This window comes from Colobus angolensis, unplaced genomic scaffold (assembly GCF_000951035.1).
Source record: "Colobus angolensis palliatus isolate OR3802 unplaced genomic scaffold, Cang.pa_1.0 Scaffold214, whole genome shotgun sequence".
NCBI classification, from domain to species: Eukaryota; Metazoa; Chordata; class Mammalia; order Primates; family Cercopithecidae; genus Colobus; species Colobus angolensis.
In genome coordinates, this window is record NW_012115311.1 from 7,776,783 (window position 1) to 7,794,250 (window position 17,468).

A 17,468-nucleotide genomic window follows, 5' to 3' on the forward strand; every position below is an offset into this window, starting at 1 on the left:
AAAAAGGTCATTTTAAAAGTTATTGCTCCTTTGCTACCACTAGATGGTACTAGCCAGCTGCTTGTCATTTTTTTTTTTTTTTATTTTGTGTTTTGTTTACTGCCTCTGAGCATTAATCCAAGAAGGCTGATTACAACATCCTTTGCAGAAATGGAGCTTAGAGAGACCTTGGGCAGTTATCAGAAAGTAACTTAGCTGCCATTTGTTAACTGTTACCACTTCCCCTTGACCTTCATTTATATAAAGTTCCTCTTTGCCCCATCCTGGATAAAGGAAATATTTAGTGTCATATAGATGATTCATACCACATTGGCCCATATTTGGGACCTTAGGAAGGCCTTAGAGAGACGTAGAATGCAATGACTGAATTGAAGGCAGCCAGAATAAACACTGGCTTTTCCACTCTCCTCAGGAGTCATGTCTTGTTGCCCTTTATTGAGGGTATCTCAGTCCTCTTGCCTCAGACTCCCAGCAAACCCCCAATGCCTTAGGTTTTCCATATAGATGCTTGCATCATCTTTCTCTTTTCTAGAAGGGAAAGACAGTGGTGGATATTAGAAAAAGTCGTGGGACATGCTGAGAGCGACTGGAGAGTATGGCCTGGCATCAGGTCTCTTTCTTTGCCACCCTGCTTGACCCCGCCAAGCTCTCAAGACATTAGATGCCACTAAATCCAGACTCACAGGAGATGAATGGATTGTCGAGAGTGGGAAAAGAGTACTTGGCATTGCAATCTGTAGTCAGGCTACGACAATAAATGAGAAAGCAATGTAGCGGTACTATGCTAATCCAAGATTAGTCAGGAGTAGTCATTTGGAGATGGTTATCAATGAAAGATTAAAAGATTCATGCAAAATTTTAGTTAAACTGAAGGGATGTTGAGCTATGATTCAGACCTAATTTTAATTAAAATACAACCTCTGTTTAACTATGAGCAGTTGGAACAATTGCTTAATCTTTCTGAGCCTCAGTTTTGTCATCTGGAAAAAAATAATACTTTCTGTGAAATTATTGAAAAGACCAAGAAAAATAATGGCTGTAAAGCTCCTGGCATTTAGCAGGAATTTGCCAAATGTCCCTCTCTCCTCCAAGTAGCTACAATGGAAAGTAGCCGCCCCCACCCCACCCCCCACCAGCATCTTCACCCATACCTTTTCCTAGAGTAGAGGCTAAGTTCCCAGGAACTACTCCCCAGCCACTGAAATTATGGTGAAATGTAGGAAAACCTGTAATGCCAAATCTTTGGTTTCCCCTGCCAATAGTAATGGCTTCCACACCTTCTATTCATATGCCCCAGTCACATTGAAAAGAGACACCTTCTAATCTTGGAAGAGTTTACCAGCAGTGAGACAGGTATATTTTTTCATCCATTATCATAAGGAAAATACTTTTATTTCCTTAAACAGAATTTTTCTATTGAAAAGAGAAACAATTTTGCTTAATTGCTGTTTTTTCCAAAAGTAGTTCCTAATGCCCAGTGTGACAAATCAAAGAGACACTGTGAAATGATGGTATAATCTTTTCTGTCTACATTGAAGGAAGGTAAAGTGAAATTGCCAGGTAATTCCACACAAATAATTGCTACAGAAACACAGCATTACATTAAGCTAACATATAAAAAAAGGATATTTCATCTCTAGGTATAGAGAACAACAGATTTAAAAAGCAATAATTTGAGTTGACTATTACACGCTCTCAATATATAGGGATTCAGGAAAAGCTATTAAATAGCAACCTTACTATCATCTACCAAGCAAGTAGCTGGAGTGAGTAGATTCTCATGTTGGAGCAAGAAATTTAAAATTCTTCTGCTTATCATTAAAAATTATAGTCATCTCAACGTTAGTAGCATCTACAGAAACACAAAAGGAAAAAAAAAGGAAAAAAAAAGCTAAAGAGAAAACTTGTATGGGAGGAAGTAGAAGGAATAGCATCTATTGTACTACAGTGTCTGCTTTGTGCTTTTAAATGACTCAAATCCTTTGGAGTGTTTTATTTAAAAAACATCAAGGTTAGAATAAAAACTTTGGTGGATTTGGTAATAATCTAGTATTGTGTTGGAAATAATGCTAAAGCCATTTTGGGGTTCTTAATAATTTCTGCCATGCATACTGTAGGCAGAATTGAATAGTTTAGAATCTCCCCAGTGTACCTCCAGTACCAGATATCTGGGAGAAATTAGAAGACCACCACACATGCCCAGGGGAAAAGGCACGGGGTCACAGAAGACCTAGAAAACTTTAAATGTGCACCTCAGGCTTATCCTCAGTACAGAGACAGTCTATAACAGTGTACACACACACACACACACACACACACCAAGAATGGTGAAGTAGGAGAATGTAATTTCCAGAATTACCAAACTATTAGATTCAAATGTCCAGTTTTCAACAAAAAATAACAAGTTGTGCAAAGAAACAGGAACATATGACCCATTCAAAGAAAAAAATATATCAACAGAAATTGTCCCTGAAAACAACCTGATAAAAGTTATTCTAGCAAAAGAGTTTAAAACAACCATCTTAAAGATATGGAGAAAGTCAAGAAAATAATGTGTAAACAAAATGGAAATACCAATAAAGAGATATAAAGTCTAAAAAGACAAAATATTTCTGGGGCTGAAGAGCACAACAATGAAAATGAAAAATTTACTAGAGAGCTTCAAAATCAGATTTGAGTGGTCAAAAGAAAGAAGCGAGAAACTTAACGATAGGACAATGGAAATGATCAAATCTGAGAAATAGAAAAAAGATTGAATAAAAGTAAACAGAGTTTAAGGAACACATGGGATAACATCAAGCAATCCAACACACACATTTTGGAAGTCTCAGAAGAGAGAGAAAAAGGTAGGTAAGTTGTTTGAAAGAAATAATAGTCAAAACCTCAATTCAAGTTTCATGAAAGACACAAATAGAAACATTCAAGATAGTCAATAAACTCCAAGTAGAAGAAATTCAAAGAAATCCACACTGAAACACATTTTAATCAAACTGTTGAAAGCCAAAAACAAATAACCTTAAAAGTAGCAAGAGGGAAGTGATTCATCACATACAAGGAATTTTCTATAATATTATTAGCATATGCTCATCAGAAACTCTGTGGGTCAGAGTGGGCTAATGTATTCAAATAGCAAAGGAAAAAAGAAAACTGGTCAATATTTTGTGAATTATACTTGTCTTACAAGATATGCTAAAGGGAGTCTGGCAGGTTAAAATAAAAGGACACTAGACAGTAATTTGAAGCTATATGACTACATAAATATCCAGTAAAGGTAAATACATAAAAAATTGTAAAAGCTAGTATTATTGTAACAATGTGTGTAACTCTACTTTTTATTTTCTGTGTAATTTAAGAGGCTAATAACACTTTAAAAAATGCAATTATTAGTCAAAGGCAATGTTATTGTGGCTTTGGTTTATAGCTTCACATTTTATTTCATATATAATTTAAGAGGCCAATGCATTAATAATTATTAGTTTATGTTTTGGGGCACCCAGTATGTAAAGACGTAATTTTGTAGCATCAACAAGTGAAAGAGGTGGGGACAGAGCTGAAGCAGCAGAATCTTTGTATGTTATTGAGGTTAAGCTGGTATATGTTCAAATTACAGCATTAGAACTTTTGGTTGTTAACTCCCATAATAACCACAAAGAAAATGGCTAAAGAATACATACAAAAGAAAATAAGGAAGAAATTTAAACATTTCACTACCAAAAAAAAAAAACTCAACTAAACACAAAATAATACAGTAATGCAGGAAATGAGGGACAAAAAAATCTATAAAGCATATAAAAAATAAATCCCAAGATGACAGAAGTAAATCCTTCTTCATGAGTATTAACTTTAATTATAAATGCATTAAACTTTCCAATCAAAACATGGAGATGGGCAGAACAGATTTAAGAAGTATGATCCAACTGTATGCTGTCTAAAAGAGACTCACTTTAGATTCAAAGATGAAAACAGGTTGAAACTGAAGGATGAAAAAGAGTACTCCATGCAAATACTAACCAAAAAGAGAAAGGGTAGATACAGTAATATGAGGAAAAAATCATTTAAATTTTAAAAGTTTACAACAAAGATATTATATACCAATAGGCTTAGTACATCAAGAAGTTAAACAACTGGGTGCAATATTTTTCTGCGAGGTGATGCCAGGATACAGGATTGAAGGAAGTGAGAGGAATGGGACAGAGAAGACAAATCCCCCTTTATCTAGACTGCTTCTGTAGACAATGTAGGTTTGACTCTGCACACTTCTATCTATTTTTGTAAGCAATTGCTCCATGTTCTTAAACAGTATTGTATATAGAATGCCTCCCAGCACTGTCCACATAAAGAGAATTCGCATGGCATGTGGATGTGGGGAAATGTGAAAGGGAATGCAATAAAACTTTCTTCTCTCATTAGTTGAAAGTTTTTACATGGTATTCTCTTGGGGCCAGTTTCTATGGCTTTGGAGAAGACCCTGGAACAGAATAAGGAAGGGTGACTACAGCTTCAGAGGTAGAAAAGGCTGGCAGTTTGAGGGGAGTCTGAGCTTGAAGTATATCTTACAAGTGGGCTGAAGTACTGGTATACTCACTGAATAACTCAGTCTAATGATACACATGTAGGTAATTATAAATGGTGGTAAGTGCACCAATAGAACTTTGCACAAGGATTAGGGAGTTCAGGGGAGGGCACTTAACTGAGCCTGGGAGTGGGAAGAGCAAGATGTTAGAGAAAGTTGAGATTTAAAAAATGAGTAGAATTTGGCTAGAAAAAGAGAAGAGAAGGACATTTCAGCAAAGAAGTATGTACAAAAGCAAAGGCATTGAAGCAAGAAACGGGTGGGGGTATAGTGTGTGTGTGTGCACACGCGTGTGCGTGCGTGTGTGTGTGTAGCCACAGGCAGTTACTGGTGAATGAATGTGCTACCCAAGCAATGAAAAATGACAAGATTAGAGAAGTGTGAAAGTGTCACATGAGCCCTGAGTCCCAGGTTAAGGCATCGTTCTTCATGCAGAGGACAATGGGCAGCTAAAAAAGTATTAGGCAGAAAAGTGACCTGGATGTAGGACAAGATATGAAGGAGACAGATCAGACTGGCAGCCTCTGCAGTTGTCCAAGCAGGATATAGTAGACACCTGAGCCACCTTTTTTTTTAAGTGAAGTCAATTGATGTGTAATTTGAAAGTCAGGTTTATTGAGGTATAATTTACCTTTTTAAGTGTACAGTTTGATGAGATTTGACACATGTATGCCACTGCATCCATTAAATGTACTTACTGCCACTATCAATACAGAACATTTCTGTTATAGGTTGAATCGTATTAACCCAAAATTCATATTCTGAAGTCTGTAGGAGACCAGAATATGCCACCCCAAAATATGCCTTTTTGGCATAAGGATTATTTTGAGCTAATTACTTTGAGAAACAGCAGACACAAGAGAATCTCTAAAGACAGAGCTTAAGTTGCCATTAATAAAGGAAATTTCCATCTACAAAGGAACTCTCCATTTGAGGGTGTCTCCCTCTTTATACCAGGAAGAGAAGGACTGTTTATCACAAGACACTCTTATCAATGGAGAAGGCACTGACTTAAACCTGCATAACGTTTAAATCATACCCTTGTGTATCACACTTTCCTGGTCACCTTCCTATAACTTGCTTCCCTAGCCCCAAACCGTCTTTCCTTTGTGTTAGCCCAAGTTGGTAAATCCAAGTTCAATGACCCCTTTGAATTACTCATTCCTGTTTCTCCCCTATATATATGAAATACACATGTAAGTAGACTTATGTGGTTATTTTTCTCTTGTTAATCTGTTTTGTTACAGAGCCCCAGCCAGAAACCTGGAAAGGTAAAAGAAAACATACATTTTACTCCTCTTCAAGTCCTAACTTACAGTACCTCCAAATATGACTTTATTTGGAAAGAGGTTAATTGAAGATGTAATTAGTTAAGAAGTGGTCCTACTAGAATTGGTTGGGCCCCTCATCAAATATGACCAATGTCATTATAAAAAGGGAAGAATTTAACACAGACACAAATAGGGAAAACGCCACATGAAGATGAAGGCTGAGATCAACATGATGCATTAGCTGCCATGCAGGGAACCCTAGAGATTGCAAACAAACCACCAGGGAGTAAGAGAGGAACATGGAACAGATTCCCCTCCCAGCTGTCAGAAGAAATCCACCCTGTCAACATTTTGATCTTAGACTTCTAGCCTCCACAGCTATAAGACAATAAATTTCTGTTCCTTAAACCACTCAATTTGTGGTACCTTGTTATTGCAGCTCTGGCAAACTAACACAGTATTCAACTCCCAAAAGTTGCTCTGTCCCCTTGCAGTCAATCCGTATCCCATTCTTGGCCCCTGACAACAAATCGACTGCTTTCTGTCTGCATAGTTTTTCCTTTTGCACAATATCCTATAAAAAACGTAATAAAGTAGGTAGTAACATTTTGTGCCTAGCTTCTTCCATTTGGCATAATGCTGGGGCTTCAATTTTGTTGCTGCATGTGTCAGCAGTCTGTTTCTTTTTATTGCTGTGTGGGATTTCTTTGCATGGATGTACCACGATTGGTTTATTCATTTACCAGTTGATAGACATTTAGTTTGTTTCCATTTTGGGGCCTTATGAATAAAGCTGATATTAATACATACAGGTAGATCTTTTTGTGTGGGCCATTTTTGATGTTTTGAATTAACTTTTTTCTCTCTGATTTTATGGCGTTCCAAGTAGTTGAGCATTAGAGGTCATGTCAGCTACTGCAATTTAGGAAGTCTCAGGAATTGAGAAGGGCCAGCTCAAGTGGCTTCAACTGGATATGTCACCCCTAAGTCTCCCCTTCTGCTTTGGTGTTTCATTTAGTTTCATATGCAGTTTTCTCATCTGACTCAACATCTTAATTCCAGGCACTTGTGAGAAATTACATTGCTTGCAAAATGGCAGGAAGAAAAGATAAAATCTCTTTTGAATTTAAATTTGGAATAAAATGGAATTTTTGTTTAAATTCAATAGAAGCAGTTAACAAAGGAATACAGACATTGAAGATGTTTCATTAAAAGTACCAATAGTGCTACATTGAGTGATTCATGGTTTTGAGCATGTAAATGAGTCATATTCATCCAGTGCCTAAGCTAATTTCTATTGTAAATGAAGTACTTAGAGAAATTGTGTTTACCAGCTAAGAACCATGTAAATTCTCCCCAGCTTAGGTTCTACCTCCTTCATGAAGACTTTCCGTAAGGCTCCTCCCTCAATATTTTACTCTCTAAATTCCCCCTTGAAAATTACAATACTACCCATTTGATCTCTCATAACAAAATAACATATGCATCTTTATTCAATAGATTGTGTGTGTGTGTGTGTGTGTAACATATGTTATGGGATTTAATCTCCAAAATATCAGAGAGCACTCAAACAAAAAGAGCCAGGTAGAGATTTCTTAGTCTGTTTTGTGTTGCTATAACAGAATACCATAGGTTGGGTAACTTAGAAACAAAAGACGTTGTTTCTCATGGTTCTAGAGGCTGGTAAGTCCAATAGCAAGGTGCCAGTGTCTGGTAATACGGGCCTTTGTGCTGTGTCACTCCATGGTAGAAGGCAGGAGGGCAAGAGAACATGAGAGAGCAAGACAGAACTCACTTTTATTTATTTATTTTTTTAAAAAACAAACCACTCCTGTGATAAGAATGTTAGTCCATTTATAAGGGCAGAGCCCTCATACAGCAATAACTTCATAAAAGTCCCATCTCTTAACACTGTTGCACTGGGAATTCAGTTTCCAACACATGAACTTTGAGGGATACACTCAAACCATAGCCAGAGATAATTTTACTATTCATGATTAAACAATTATAAAGCACTTGCCGTTTTTTAAGTTACTTCTATGTGCTACAACTATGCTGACCAATTTATTTGTGCTTTCTCACGTATATTAATTTAATTTAACCTAATTCTTATAACAACCTTACAGCATATTAAGGTGGTATTGGTTAAGAGATAAAGTTTGGAATCAAAGAGAACTGGATTCTCATTTTGGCTCTGTTACTTTCTTGCTGTGTGATCTTGGAGAAGCTGCTTGATGTCTTAAAGCTTTTTTGTTTGTTAAATGTTAATACAGGCATCACAATTTCTCATGTCATAAAAAGGACAAATGAAGTAATGCATTTAAACAAACACTCAAAACTAAAAATTATACAGGTTAAGCAACACTAATCTGGAAATCCAAAAGCCAAAATCCAAAATGCTCCAAAATGTGAAACTTTTTGAGCAGCAATATGATGCCACGAGTTAAAAATTACACACATGAGTTACTGAACACAAACTTTGTTTCAGGCACAATATTTTTGTTTGTTTTTCTGAGACAGGGTCTTGCTCTGTTGCCCAGGCTGGAGTGCCGTGACATGGTCACAGCTAACTGCAGCCTCAACCTTCCAGGTTCAATAGATCCTTCCATCTCAGCCTCCCGAATAGCTAGTACTACAGGCACATGTCACCATACTTGGCTAATTTTTATTTTTTGTAGTGATGGGGTTTCGCCATGTTGCCCTGGCTGGTCTCTAACTCCTGGGTTCAAGTGATTCACCTGCCTTGGCCTCCCAAAGTGCTGGAATTACAGGCATGAGCCACCACACTTGGTCATGACACAAAATTATTTAAAATATTATATAAAATTATCTTTAGGTTATACAGATAAGGTGTCTATGAAACATAAATAAATTCCATATTAAGACTTGTGTCCCATCCCCAACATATCTCATTAGGTATATGCAAATATTCCAAAATAAAAACAGACTGCAAAATGTGAAACCCTTCTTGTCATAAGCATTTCAGGGATACTAAACCTGTATTGCATATATAAGGAAATTAAGGCTCAGAGAGGTGAATTAATCTGTTCAAGATCACACAAAAGTGTCAGAAGTTAGGTAATGAGTCAAAGGACATTCATCCCAGACCTGACCATATAATTGTCCACACCTTACACTATATCTAAATGTTCAGGAAGCCTCTTCATCTGAATGCTCCTGGATACACAATAATCTTTTTTCCTGTTGATCTGCTGTTGTCCATTAATTTTCAGGCCCCTGATTACTGGAATTAAGTTGGTAGAGTGGAAGTTTTTCCTCTTAACAGAAGTTTTGTGTGTGCTCACACATGTATGCTTAGACGACTTTCTTAAGAAGTAGCAAGCCACAGCAATGGTTCACTCTCAACTACTCCCTCTGTTATGAGGAAATTCATTCTTTCCTGACTTTTATATGCAGACATTTCCAAACAAGCCATCAAGCATCCCATGAGACAAAAACTCCTGTCCTTTTAAGGAACACTCTCCTTCAAAGGTAACCATGACTGCAAATAAAAATGTTTTCTGTTAGTATAGTTATTGCATTACTCATGGACATGTGCTGCACCATATTCCATTGTGACTTTATTGCTCTCTACTCTTCATGGCATAAGTAGTAATCTCATTAAGGGAACAAAAAGGTTACAACTTTTTCATATAGTTTAGTTGATTTGGGGATGGATCATATATTGTGGAGGTATCTTCATAGTTAAAAATTTGTGAGGAATTTTCTAAGCACCTTCCTCTCAAAAGCTGAGGGTCTGCAGTATCTTTTGTATGCTGACATTTGCCATTTCTTTCTGTCTCTGCAAATGGTACCTGGATCCAAGTCACCAGCATCTCTCATCTGGACTACCACAATAGTCTCATAACCGGCTTCCATGTTTCCACATACCAATTAGCGATCTTTTAAAAGTGTAAGCCAAATGAAGTCACTCCATTACCTTTAGAATCTAAGCTCCCAATTCCAGCCTTCAAACCTTCCTCTTCAGCCCCATTCCATACCACTGTAACCCCTCCCACTGTTATCAAATAAAAGGTATTCTGTGCTGGAAGCCAGTGCTATGACACCAGGTTTTTGAGAAAGGGAAAGCTTTATATTGCAAGTTGACTCACAAGGAGACAGGAGTGTCAAGCTCAAATCTGCCCTGCTGGCCTCAAAGCAGCCAGTGGGTAAATTCTGAGATTAGTAGGTGATTGGTGGAAGGAAAGGAGAGGTCTGTAACGTCCTTGAGCATGTGCAGTTATCTCGTTGTACTATCTCATGGGTCACATGTGCAAACTCAGCGGGAGTTACTATAAAATAGGTGGTGGAAATTCAGGTTGTGACATCAGCAAGCTCATTCTATGCAGACACCAGTCAGCCATATTGGTTCTAACCAATTTCAACCAGTTCTTTCATCTCTTAAGCAGAGGGAGTTTCAGTGTTTTGGCAAGTTGTTTCTTTTTATATCTGCCATCCTGCAAACTCAGTAATTTCTGTTTAGTAATTGGTTTCTTTACCTGTTTGGTTAAGCACAGTTTCACCATCACCTGCTCCAGCTACTTGTACTCTTCCTCTGACACACCTAGATCCTTATGGTCTCTACACTAGTGGTTTCCTCTGCCAGGAATGCTGTTCCCCTGGATCACATTACTCACTCCTTCTTACCAGTTAACTCCTAAATCTTGTGTCACCCCCTAATAGAGGCCACCTATCGCAGTCTCTCTCCCTTTATACCCAGTTTAATTTTCTTCAAAGAACTTCTCTCTAGCTGAAAGAATCATGTCATTAATCTGGGTGATTATTTATTATTGTTTTTACCACTAGAATATAAACTCCTTGAGATCAGGTAACTGGTCTGTTTTATTCACCTCTGTATATTCCTTGTATATAAAACTTAGCACCTAGCACATAAAACGTATTCAACAAATATCTGTTGAATTGTAGAATGAATGGCCTATCATCTTCATTTCTACTGTCAGTGGTCTATGACAATCTTTCATCTGAGCTATTGTTCGTTTCTCCTGAGCAATAGATATCAGTTTCCTCTATTTATTGTTATCAGTATTTGCTTCCACATACAGCAACTCTGCTTATTTTACATCTCTCTTTAAAGACTTCTACTCACTTGCTATCGCCTGAAAAAAAATAAAAGAAAAAACTCTTTAGGTAGCATACAGGGGCCTTTGTGATCTGGGCCCTACCCACCTTTTGAGGCTGCCATTCAACCACTCCTCCCCAACATGACACCCAGGAATGCTATGGTTGAATGAAACTGAACATCTTTCCACTCAATTAATAAACTAAAAGTTTATTATATTATATATTATAATATATCCCCAAGTAACAGAGATTGCATTTTTCCACTAATATGCAATAGCTTCCTAACTCTCTTTTGTGCTGCTATTCAAGCCTTTCCTCACTCTCCACAAAACCCCAGACCTTCCATTGAACCTCAACCTCTCTCAGAGTATTCCACATCTTCCAACAATCTCCACCCCAGTTTTTAATCCTAACGTTCTAGAACTTATAGCCCTTAACTCAGGGCTTCTTATCATGCAAATCCAATCTGTTTCTTTGCTGAGTTAATTTTAATTCAAAATTCAACCCACAAATTAATAATAAACAACATGAGTGACCTGGTTCCTAATGGCACCATCTTAGACTGAAAGAGTCAATGTGGTTTGCAAATTGGCTACAGGGGAGTGGCTATGAGCTTGTGGTCCTGTTCACATGGACATTAGGGATTCTGGCAAGTATTTGTAGCTCCAAATAAATGAGTTTCCTGCTAAGTGAGTCATCTGGGATCGCCCCCAGGAAGCTTCTAAAAGTCAAGAAAGTCTCTTGATGAAACAGCCTCTGCATCCCTAACACCAGCTGCCAAGTTCCCACCAGGTGATCTCCAAGTGTACCACAAATAATGCACACCACGATCTGACAAGCTTCAGTGTCAGAACAATCCACTTGCTCTTAAAAACCTCCTTTTTTTTTTCTTGTCCAACACAGCTTCTAACTTCTTTCTAACACTGATATTTCCATGGCAACAAATCCTTGTTCCTTAGGTAATGCTACCCCAAACTTGTTTGTTTAGCTGTGGCCTCTTATCCCTCCTACTCATACCTAAAATACTAACAAAATATATTAAGTAACATAACCCAAATGCCTGATGATTCTTAATTGTTTCTATCCCAGTTTCCACCATTTCTTTTAAGATGTGTTTCTTCTGGTATAGTGAAATGAAAACCAAGTTCGTGGAAATTCTGAGGACTTGGTAGCACTGCAATCTTATCTTCTCTGCAGTCTCTACATGCTGATTTTGGACCTCAGGTTGATCATCCGCATTAAGAAAGACATTTGGATTTTTCTGGATTTCCACACATAGACTGAATTCCCACAATTAAAGGACTATCAAGAATCACTAGATCCATCCAGATAAGTGACACAGAATACTTACTTCATTCTTGAATTTCTCTGTACTTATGGAAACAGAGTAATATTCTACTTATGCAATATTCCTTGAGGAGCTAATATAACAGAACATGACCTTAGACCAAAACAACAACAAAAACTTTTTAAAAACCTAGTCTATGGAAAAAATCCTGAACGTTGTTGACAGTTGATTCTTTAGCAAGATGCAAAATATATGCACAGTAATGCTAAGATATTTTGGATTCTGCAATTTCCACTGAGGAAAGAGATGTTAGTACTACTCACTGCATCTGGTGGTTAATTTTGCATCAATTTGGCTGGATTAAGGGATACCCAGATGGCTGGTAAAACATATCTGGGTATGCCTGTGAGGATGTTTCCAGAAGAGAAAAGCATCTGAGTTGATACACTAAATGAAGATGATCCCCCTCAAATATGCAGAAGGGCAGCATTTAATCTGTTGGGTGCTCAGACAAAACAAAAAGGTGAAGGAAGGACAAATTAACTCTCTCTCCGGAGCTGAACCATCCATCTTCCTCTGCCCTGAGACATCAGAACTCAAGATTCTTGGATCTTTGGATTCTGAGACCTACACCAGAGTTTCCCCCAGGTCGCAGGCCTTAGGCCTAGTTCCAGGCCTTTGGACTCAGACTGAATTACATTAGCTTCCCTGGTCCTCCAGTTTGTAGCCAGCATATCATGGGACTTCCCGGCCTCCATAATCATGCAAGCCAATTTCCAATAGATCCCATGTTATATATTTCTCTCGATTGGTATTCTATTAGTTCTCTTCCTCTGGAGAACTGACCAATAAACACAGAATCTCATTGGTATGCTTTGTGAAAATTGGTTATGCTATCAAACATCTTATCAGAGCATAGTTCATAAACTATGTCAGAGAAATATTTTGTTACAGAGATACAGAATTTTAGTTTTGTGAAATTTTGAAGGGCTTAACTTTCTAAGACTTCTTCCAGGAACCCAAAATATCTGGCTGCTAAATAAGTCCAATCAAATCACGTATCTGGTATCTCAAAAATCTTTGCTTTGCTAGATACAGGCAGTAAAATTTATATGACTTCTCAAATAAATAATGTGTTAAATTCATGGCTTCATGGGACTCTCCAAATGACTGACAAGTCTTAAGGTTGCAGGCTGGCAGATATCTCATGCTGCTGAGGTTTTTCTTGAAGAGGTGAGGATTCCATAGGAGAATTCTAATAAGCAATCAAGTTTCAGTCCTTGAGCTTCTTAACAAGTGAGGCTAATGATTAGAGGAGGTATGAGAATGCCAGCAGATCCACACCTGATTTGATTGTATGCATCAAATGTGGGTACATTTCTCCTTCCGTGTGTCTGTGTGTGCGCATGTATGTACATACATGCATGTACATGCACAGGAATAATGTACTTATATTAGTTAAAGACAGCAGCTGGGGGTGGAAGGGAGGTGTGCATAGTCAGAACATGTCCCTTCACATTTAAATTCAAGGTAATGTCATATTTTAAAAGGATGGTACTATAGTAGCTAGATTAATGTGTGCAAAGTGATTTCAACTTTTTAGACGAGCCTTTCCCAACTGAGAGTCTGTGGCAGAATTAAGCCCCATATAAAATTGAATAACTATTTTCTCAACTCTCCTGAGGATGCTACTGTCTAAACAGTACCATTCTGGGTACACAGAAATAAATCAATTCATTACATATAAATGATGACATAGGGAATGCATATGTATGTGTATATATATATGTGTGTGTGTATGTGTGTAGTATATATTTATAGATGAAATTGTATATTTATATATAATATACAATTACATATATAGAATTCTACAAAATATCAAATACTCTTCTGGCATGTTTTCCAGTGGAGACATTAAAATATTGGAAGAAAGAAAGTGAGGCAGGAGGAAGGGAAGAAAAAGGCCCATAAGAATGTCAGGAATGTTATCAAGAGCCCCAACTCTGCCATCTAAATGTGCCATTTTTAAAATGTTAATTGTATTATGGGCCACTTCAGCAGGAGGACTACTGTGAAAACAGGAAGGAAATGTTTGTGGAAAAATCAGTTCCAGGAAATATTTTTCTGCTTGCACATTAAAGAGCTCAGACCTATAGGACAATGATACTGGGAAGAGCTGCCTGGCTGGTATTCAGGCTGTGGTTTTGCAGCATGGTAAGCATAGCCTCGGGTGATAATAAATGATAACGAATGAATGTGTGCTCACCAGCAGGCACACAGAGTCGTGCTTTGGCTCAGAATGGAAGGATATGCAAGGGACAGTGGTACAAAGCTAGTTTTTCTTTAGGGGATTCATTACAGTACAGCCTACTAACAGTAAATGTGCTCCAAGGAAGCTCTGGACAGGTGTTAAGAATCTTTGTCTTAGTATATCAGTCAAATTCAATTAGCTATTGGCGACCCCATCGCTAATTTGACTACTGTTGGAAAGAAGCTGAATTGTGTACGGCAACTGGGTATTTCCTGAAGTGATAAAGCCACGATTCTCAAAGTATGTTCCCTGGACCAGCATCAGGATCACCTGGGAACTTGTTTAAAATAAAACACACACACACACACACACACACACACACACACACCCCTACTGAACTACAAACTCTAGGAATAAGTCCCTACAATCTGTGTTTTCTCAGGCCCTCCAGTTGATTCTCATGCTTGCCAAGGTTTGAGAACTACTGATGTAGAGAATTAAGACTAATTTTGGGCATATTAGTAATTCATCTACCTTCTCAACAACATAAATTATATTTGTGTTTGTTGAGATTTTTTTTCACCTTTTTTACCCAAAACTTTCTATCGTCCTTTTCTTCTTTAGTTATATATAAGCACAATTGCTGTTTTTTTTCTGAGAATTACAGCAGAATTCAAGGCACAAGGGTAGTCATATGATTAGCCAGATAATAATGGCACATACTAAGTCGGGCTATTGTTGTCAAGAAGGTTCCTGGCTGTGTGTGATGGCTCATGCCTGTAATCCCAGCACTTTGGAAAGCCAAGGTGCACAGATCACTCAAGGCTAGGAGTTCAAGAGCAGCCTGGCCACTATTGTGAAATCCTGTCTCTTCTAAAAATACAAAAATTAAGTTGGGCATGGTGGCACATGCCTGTAACCCCAGCTACTCGAGAGGCTGAGGCAGGAGAATCGCTTGAGCCTGGGAGGCAGAGGTTGCAGTAAGCTGAGATCACACCACTGCACTCCAGCCTGGATGACAGAGTGGGACTCCATCTCAAAAAAAGAAAGAAAGACAGTGGTGGGAGACCCAAGATGACTGAATAGGGGCAGCTCCAGTCTGCAGCTCCCAGCGAGACCAAGGCAAAAGGCAGGTGATTTCTGCATTTCCAACTGAGGTACCCAGTTCATCTCATTGGGACTGGTTAGACAGTGGGTACAGCTCACAGAGGGTGAGCAGAAGCAGAATGGATCATTGCCTCACTCGGGAAGCACAAGGGGTCGGGGAACCCCTCCCCTAGCCAAGAGAAGCCATGAGGGACTGTGTCATGAGGGACCGTGCCATGAGGAATGGTGCATTCTGGCCCAGATAGTATGCTTTTCCCATGGTTTTTGCAACTCGTAGACCAGGAGATTCCCTTGGGTGTCTACATCACCAGCTCCCTGGATTTCAAGCACAAAACTAGGCAGCCCTTTGGGCAGACACCGAGCTAGCTGCAGAATTTTTTTTTTTTTTTCAATACCCCATTGGTGTCTGGAATCCCAGTGAGACAGGATCATTCACTCCCCTGGAAAGAGGGCTGAAGTCAGGGAGCCAAGTGATCTTGCTCAGCGGGTCCCACCCCCATGGAGCCCAGCCAGCTAAGATCCACTGGCTTAAAATTCTCGCTACCAGCACAGCAGTCAGAAGTCAACCTGGCATGCTCAAACTTGGTGGGAGGGGCGTTCACCATTGCTGAGGCTTGAATAGGCCGTTTTCCCCTCACAGTGTAAACAAAGTCGCTGGGGAGTTCGGACTGGGTAGAACCCACTGCAGCATGGCAAAGCCACTGTAGCCAGAATGCCTCTCTAGCTTCCTCCCCTCTGGGCAGGGCATCTCTGAAAGAAAGGCAGCAGTCCCAGTCAGGGGCTTACAGATAAAATTCACATCTCCCTGGGACAGAGCACCTGGGGGAAGGGGTGGCTGTGGGTGCAGCTTCAGCAGACTTAAATATTCCTGCCTGCTGGGTCTGAAGAGAGCAGTGGATCTCCCAGCACAGTGCTCAAGCTCTGCTAAGGGACAGACTGCCTCCTCAAGTGGGTCCCTGACCCCCGTGCCTCCTGAAATATGGGACTATGTGAAAAGACCAAACCTACGATCAATTGGTGTACCTGAAGGTGACAGGGAGAATGGAACCAAGTTGGAAAACATACTTCAGGATGTTATCCAGGAGAATTCCCCAACCTAGCAAGACAGGACAACATTCAAATCCAGAAAATACAGAGAGCACCACTAAGATACTCCTTAAGAAGAGCAATCCCAAGACATAATTGTCAGATTCATCAAGATTGAAATGAAGGAAAAAATGTTATGGGCAGCCAGAGAGAAATGTCAGGTTACCTACAAAGGGAAGCCCTTCAGACTAACAGTGGATCTCTCTGCAGAAACCCTACAAGCCAGAAGAGAGTGGGGGCAAATATTCAACATTCTTAAAGAACAGAATTTTCAACCCAGAATTTCATATCAAAACTAAGCTTCATAAGCGAAGGAGAAAAAAACCCTTTACAAACAAGCAAATGCTGAGGGATTTTGTCACCACCAGGCCTGCCTTACAAGAATGCCTGAAGGAAGCTCTAAATATGGAAAGGAAAAACCAGGACCGGCCACTGCAAAAACATACCAAAATATAAAGGCCAACGACACTGTGAATAAACTGCAACTAACTTGCAAAATAACCAGCTAGCATCATGATGACAGAATCAAATTCACACATAACAATATTAACCTTAAATGTAAATGGGCTAAATGTCCCAATTAAAAGACACAGACTGGCAAATTGGATAGAGTCAAGACCCATTGTTATGCTGTATTCAGGAGACCCATCTCACGTGCAAAGACACACGCAGGCTCAAAATAAAGGGATGGACAGATAGAAAGTCCGGCATGAGGAAGTAACCGCTTGAGCTAACTCCGACCCGTGTTGGAGAGGATGTGGAGAAATAGGAACACTTTTACACTGTTGGTGGGATTGTAAACTAGTTCAA